The 7,886-nt window shown below is 35.1% G+C and overlaps 1 pseudogene; it reads right to left on the bottom strand.

Moving 5' to 3' along the window:
- Window positions 1-1,305: 1,305 nt before the first annotated feature.
- On the bottom strand, window positions 1,306-6,294 carry LOC142547590 (MACPF domain-containing protein At4g24290-like; annotated as a pseudogene).
- Between the last annotated feature and the right edge of the window lie 1,592 nt (window positions 6,295-7,886).

The raw sequence follows: 7,886 nt of genomic DNA, 5'->3' as shown, positions 1-7,886 counted from the left end.
TCGGTGACATGTATGAAATGACTAAGATGGGGAATGAAATTGAAATTAGGGCATAAAAAATATAACATAAGAGATTTCAAATCTTTTATTTTAATTTTGAACCAAATGACTCTATTGATTGATGGTGAAGGGAGGTCGGCTCAACCAAAGAAGGCCTGACCCAATAAGCTCAACCGAGTGATCGGCCCAGACCAATTAATTAAGGGACTTAGCCCAGACGACGGGCCTTCCATTGCTGAGTCCGCAACTAGCCCAACCTTTGAACTTATTCACGTATAAATTATATGTTAAAATTTGAAAATAACTTAAATAATAATTGATGCTTTTTAATTTTACTTTCAAATTATTTACCTATTGATTAAGAATAAAAACATATCATACTAATTTATATCTATTACTTTTAATGTTGCGATGAAAACTGATCTTAGGAATAATTCCTTTAGTCATTTATTTTATTGACAAAATGGCTAATTTAGTTTTGATATTTGTGGACAGATTCAATTGATAACACAAAGAGTAGGTCTGTTGTGAGACGGTCTCACGAATCTTTATTTGTGAGACGGATCAACTCTACCGATATTCAAAATAAAAAATAATATTCTTAGCATAAAAAGTAATATTTTTTCATGGATGCCCCAAATAAGATATTCATATCATAAAATACGACCCGTGAGACATCTCACACGGGTTTTTGCCAAACATAAAAGGTACAAAAGTCATTGTCTTTATTTGATTTGATGGTGAAACCTAACAAAAATATAATATAATGGTGGAGTTTGTCATAATGGTTATATCAAAAGGTTCATGTTATGTTGCTAAATACCCAAAATATAATACATCATAATTAATTGTATAAAAAAATTTATCGACTGATTTTGCAATACACCCTTGGGTCGCATTTCAATCGAATAATTTGGATTTGAGAAAATAGTTTGGAGAAAAGATTCAAATGACTATATTTTTTGGGAATTTAAAATCCATTGTACTAATTACCAAACAAGTAAAAAAACGAATTTCGAATAACATAGATTTGAAATTTTTAGCTCCAAATCCATAAATCCAAATTGCGCTTGAATTGATATTTTTAAATGAAATGATGTGATTTAGAAGAAGAGTTGGAGTTAAGGATTTCAAATGATATATGTCTTCAACGTTTGAAATCACTAAATATACCATAACTTGGTATAAATGGATATGAAATCTACGTTTGTTTTGTTTATTCAAGCAAATGGATAAACTTAAAATCAACATCCTACAAATACAGATCCGTAGATCAAACACAACCTCACAGTCAAAATGCCAACGTTAAAATCGCACTAGAATCGTTTCTTCTTGAGGGAATCATTTAAGGCGGCATAAGGTGCATAAGATGTACAAACATGGGTTCAAAGAATGATATAAACAATAGACTAAAAACAAATTATAACCCTCTTCCCATTTGACAAAAAGGAAACTACACTTATGAGTAATCTAACAGAGCGAACTTCACATGCAAACCTATTTTTCCACCTTCAACAACCAACTTAGCGGCAGTTACTAACCAATGCCCCGGGACATCATATGGGCCTCGTGAAACTTCGGTGGTATCGACATATTTAAGCAGCTTCGTGAATCGAATAGGCACAGGTGGACCATCAGGGAAGACACCTGAATTAAGGGCTGCTGCAGGCTGCTTCGGAGCATCGGCCACGGCCCTTTGGGTGAATGTGAAAGTCGTGCTCAGTTTCGTGAAAAAATTGGACTTTCGAGATGCTTCGGGCGTCGATGCCCACTCTGTTTTGCGGATCGTGCAGTTCGGTAAGTGGGTGTAAAGTAGACGGAGGTGGAGGACCTTACGGGGCCATTTTCCCTTTATTATGAGCTGTGCTCCAGTCACAATGAAAACGCCACTGGATTCTCCTTGAACCCAGGTGGGATCGTGTTTAACAATGGAGGAGCATATATTTGAGAATTTCTTCCATCGGACTGGTTCTAAGAACTGGTCGGAGAATTCATAGTCATCAGAGCCTCGCCACTGGGGCTTCTGTGCGGTCGAAGTAGATGAGGCAAATGTCATTATATCTGGAAGATTTGAAAGATGCTCTACATGAACAGCTAGACGATTGCTTTTCTTTCCTTCCAAGTATAGGCGGAGGCCAAGCACGGGTTTTTTGATCACTTACAACCTACAGTTGAGCTCAAATGATGAGATTTTTTTATCAACAGGTGCAATCACTAATAGAGGATATAGAAATTCAGTACAGGAAGGCGACTCAGTTATTCTTAGAAAAACCCGTAATTTCACAAAAAATTACACATGAAATCGCAAACTCTCGTTCATTGGGGATTGCTCCTACCCTACTCGCCAATTCCCATCCTCGGATTGCCCTGATTACCAATTTATTAAAATAACCATCTAATAACAAAGCCAGGTTAAAAAAACTTAAATACACAAAAGTAACATCTTACGTCTTTCGTATAGCTGTTACAGTGATTTCTATTAATGAAACATGAATTTGAAGATCAAGAGCCATGATTCTCATATAAAAAAAAGAACATAACTTGAAGTGAATTCAGTTCAGACATCAGATAGCATACCGCTAATTTAAATAAATTCCAAATGTTTGTCCTATACCTATTCAAAATTACATCATACAATCTGAGTAATCTCTAGGGGCCATTTCATTCGGTGCACACAGGACTAGGTAAGCCAGCATGCTGGGGTTTGTAGTATCAAGATAAGAATGATGCAACCATCTATAATGAAGCGGAATGCTTTATTTGGATAAAAGAATCATGCTTAGAACTCCAAAATAATCATACGAGCAGTGAGACTTTGCATGATTTCGCTTCCAATGTAAAATTTAGTTCACACCTGGGAGGAGCTGACAAAAATCTTTGGACCTAAGAAACAGAACTGCAATGAAGGGATAGATGTTTTCCTTCTTTGATGCCTCAGGGGCAACTCACAGAACAGAGGCGCCCACTGTCTCGGAACTTGAAACTCCAAAAAATATTGCAAATCTTCTATAGCTGGCTTGTCTATAAAGAGAAATTAAAGTTAATTTTCCATTAATAATTAATACCGGAGGAAAAACCCATGCATAAGTTTAGACAAAAAAGGCATAACAACGAAAGAAAAAAATTTATTGGTCGTATCAGAGAATCAGAAGAGCATACACCACAAGTAAAGAAAGAAATTTAAGTCACATCAGAGAATCAGAAGAGCATACACCGTAAGTACAGGTTAATGGCGTGACTAAGATAGCCACTCCCAGGAATTCCATTAAGTAGAGAGGTAATGGGGACAAATTTGAAAAGAATAGCTTCCGGATTAGCTGCCATTGTCTGGAGCCACCGGGAATGACTTTGAGCAAACATGTCACCACCTCTTTTTGACCATATAATTGTGAGTCCCTGATTCAAATAATATTACAAATCAACTATCATAATGGCAACAGTAATTATAATAATTACTATTATTGATATATGTAAATATAAGGGTAACTTACATCCTTGCTTGATGTTTCTGTAACGCTGGTAAATTGCATGGTATGTGGCTGTAGCATACGAGTAAATACCTCGGGAACCTACATAATGAAACCATTTCAAGAACTCAACAATCATAGTATCGTCTAACGAGAATCAAGTAATCGACAAATGAATACGAACAGGCACATGCACAAGAGTACACACACAAACATGTACCAACCTTCTTTGGGTTATCCTTTGCCTTCCTCTCTAGAATAGGACTATTAGCATCAGAGAACAGACAATCTCCAAGTTCCTCCAAATATCCTTTGAGTTCGGCTGAAGGAACTGGAGAAGATGACCTCTGCTTAACACAAAGTAAATCCTGGCCCCCGACTGCCAATCCCACAACTATATGTGTTCCGTAGGTCTCAATAAATCTGGCTAATAAATATCAATCAGTACCATGACAAGATAGAAGATGACAAATAGATGGTAATAGTTCTCGAGGACTCTTGGCAAGGTCGGAAACACATGCCTAACTGAATCTAGAGCATGAATGCAAGGGGAAGCTCCGGGGGAAGGTTAAAGAAGAAAGAACTATAGCTTGCAAAAAAAATTATGCACTGGAGACTCATTTTCACATGCCACGGTGTATTTGAAAAATACAACACTACTTGCACAAGTCAGATTTTCCAACAATAGAAGCAAGAACACAGTGGCTTTAAGAAAAGAAGGGCACATTCATGGTATCCCGTTCACAACAGGTTAAGAGGGTAAAATCACTGCAAAAACTATTCATGGGGCTAATAAGATGCAACACCGACAAAAACTATTTATACGGCTAATAAGACACCCAACGCACACCAAGAATCCAAGTTTCAATCACCAAATAACTGTGTCATTTAAAAACTTCTACAACAGAAAAGGCCATTAATCCTGCAGCAACTACCATCCTCCACAATTTTTCTAGGGGAAGTCATTAACTTGGCAAAAGCACTAGTTTTGTGTCATATCAAAGACTATTTGGCCACACTATCAAAGACTATTTGGCCACACAAACTCTTTCAGTGTTACAAGTAAAAATCTTACTCAGTTCTGACTTAAATGTTTATGCATGCAAGTATGACTATGAGATTTGGAATCAGAAATCAAAAACAAATTTGGATGAATTTTAGAAGTCCAAATTAAGGCTTATCTGCCAATAAAATTCATCAGAAACCATAGGCATAAGCTTTACAGTCAACTCAAAGTTCTGATATACTAAAATAATACCAAGACTATTATCATGGTTTTTGTACTTTAATTACTATAATGTTCATACTGGCTATCGACCCTAAAACTTCTCATGATTTCAAAAAGAAGAAGGGTGTTAACTTGAATTTACCTGGATAATGCAGCTGGATTCCAACGAGATGGAACAGACTTCTTCACATGGTCGTGCAGAACTAACTGTGATGCATTAAGGTGCAAACAGAAAGTGAAATGAAGTAACCATCAAATGCAAGATGTTTAGCGTCCTCAGCATCATTCAACCAGGCTCCGGTTAAATCAAAAATAGCATTAAGATACCCGGACGGCACTTTTCCCTGGACCGACGACTTCTGATTAAGTAGCTCCGACATCTTCAATAAAAACAATTTTTCTTAGCTAAAAGGACTTCAAAATCTATATAAACAGACAAACTGAAATAATATGACAGAAACAACCCTTTCAATAGCAAAATCCATATAACCAGACAAACTGATCAAATCAATGAATTCAGGCTCATGCAGAAAACAATTCATGATTCCATTCCTTCTTTTTTAATCTGATGCCAACATATATTAGCTTAAATCAGTGACTGTGGAATCTATTCATATCGAGATTACATATCCGTTCACGTGTTAATTTTGTTTGACATAGGATAGATCAGAAAGATGTCTTATCCTTCATTTTTACATTTTAAATTTTATTGAGGAATTTTAATCTTTCGTTTAAAAAATAATTCATCTTCAACAACTATAACTAATATGATAACACGACTGTTGCTTGGCTGGCTCACTCACACACCCAAAAGTTCACTCTATTCTTCATGACATCAAAGTCATATGATCTCTGTCGATTAAAGAAAACAAATCCTTTCCTGGACCCCGAACTACACACACAGGCTGATTACAAGTTCACAGCAAGCCAATCCCAAGAGACTACCCTTCTACATAAAAGAGTTGTTCAAGCTTATTTGCCAACACCCAACAATGTCGGATCAAAACACATATCCAACACAAGTTCTTTATTAACAGATTAATCGATTGATGCTTTCAAACACCGATATAAACTAACACCAAAACAATCTAAAAAAGGTCAATTTTTTTTTTTAAAAAAATAAGTACAAGCGATCCCACGAGCTCATATAAGAACAAAAAATTCAGAAAAACAAATAACCTGATTGAACTGGAGAACATCAGACTTGAACCTTATGTGATCCCCTTTATCGACACGGATGCACTCCGGCACGCCCGGAATCGTGACTCCTCCGCCGAGCCCCGGCACGACAACGTCACGCCTCGTCTCTTCATCCAAAACCAACAATCTACCACCCTCGGGACACCTCTTCACGAACTTGAGCCTGAAGTCACTTGCAAGGTCGAACCCCTGGCCCAGAGCCTCCGTCGCCCGCACCTCTATGGCCCTACTCTCGTACTCCTCGGATTCAAACATGGCGGAGCAACGGCGTCGTCTTGGCTTGAAGGTGAACAGTAGTGCGTGTGTGTGAGAGAGAGAAAGAGAAGGGTGGTTGTTTGATGGTAAATGCTAAAGACTTCAGTTTGAAACTTTCACCGTCTTTCGGCTGTTGATTTTGACATCATATTTTGATTTGCCTTGAATAGCATCTTTGAATTACAATGTCAATACAATTTTTTGATCACATCTATTTATATAATAATAAAAAAAATATATTGTTTAATGCATATAAAATAATATTTGTTTAATGCACGGTTTCAACCGTTGACCAATCCCGAAATCGTCTCACACAAATTTTTGTAATAAATAAATTGTTTTTATTCATTTGATTGTTAAACTAATAATTTAAAATCAAAATACTTTTTGAAAACTTATTTTTAACAATTGTAATCAGTTTTAATCGGGTATTTGATGCAATTATTGAAATTATTTGTGATGAATCGACATCGTGGTTAGTTTTAACTTGTAATTGATTATTTGATGTGATTATTAGAAATATTTGCGATAAATCGAGATATTTGATTGTTATGTATTGATTGATGAACTAGATTAAAAAAACAAACGTGCATATTGAGAGAATCACCTTATCACGATTCGATTCAAACAACTCTACAAAGACAACTAAACACTCCCCATATATTATCCAATAATTTGCTGTCATAATCTTTTAATTACTAGAGTAGTACATTATTCGAATAATTGCATGATAAATGCCAAAAAGTAAAGCAAATGGGAAGTAATTTCATAATATAATATCATATGTTATAATAAATATATATATATATATATATATATATATATAATATAAAAGGATGAATTCAGAAATTTAAGAGAGTGGTCCACTTTGGTGGGTGTAGAAAATATGTTGACCGATGAAAGTTGTAGAGTTGGCGATGGTCACACTTACATTGTCCTATTCTAATCTAACCAACTAACTTTGTCCTCGTCAGTCATGTATAAGGTTAGTTTTTGTGAGACGGTATCACGAATTTTTATCAATGAGGCGGATCAATTCTACCGATATTTACAATAAAAAGTAATACTCTTAGCATAAAAAGTAATATTTTTTCATGGATGACTCATATAAGAGATTCGTCTCACAAAATACGATCCGTGAGACCGTCTCACACAAGTTTTTGTTTATATATAACACACATATATATAATGTGTATTTATCTATTTTCGATATGGTCAAATTTGTATCTGGATGTTATTGATGTGATACTGCATATGTAGAGTATGGATGTCATTTCGATACCATGTCAACGTTAGACGGAAAAAAAGATCGAAATTGAATCAAATTGATGTTAGTGGTGGGTTGATTTATGGTGGTTGGTGAATTGTTGGTTTGGGCGTAGACTATCAATTGTAGTCTCATTTAGGTACTTGCAACCCCACTGAATTTTTAGTGTTTTAACTATTTTTAAATTTTTGAGTTATTTAATATGATTTAACAAATTATTGAGTTATCAATATAATTTACTAAAATAGGTTCTTACGGTTGAAAATAAAGAGTTGTGTTGAAAATAAAGAATTGAAAATTATTAAATGTTGAAATAAGAGTTAGTGTGTGATGATGTATGTAATAATATATTTATTTTTGGATATTTTCAAAAAAATTATAAAAATAGGTCCCTCAATTTGTGAAGTAAATAACACAATTGAAGGAGAAAATTTTATAAAAGTACGTAGTTTAAATTTTTTTTTTGAGT

The sequence above is a fragment of the Primulina tabacum genome, chromosome 5 (genome assembly GCF_025594145.1).
Source record: "Primulina tabacum isolate GXHZ01 chromosome 5, ASM2559414v2, whole genome shotgun sequence".
Classification (NCBI taxonomy): Eukaryota; Viridiplantae; Streptophyta; class Magnoliopsida; order Lamiales; family Gesneriaceae; genus Primulina; species Primulina tabacum.
The sequence above is the reverse complement of the archived record's forward strand: the minus strand, read 5'-3'. Positions and strand labels throughout refer to the sequence as shown.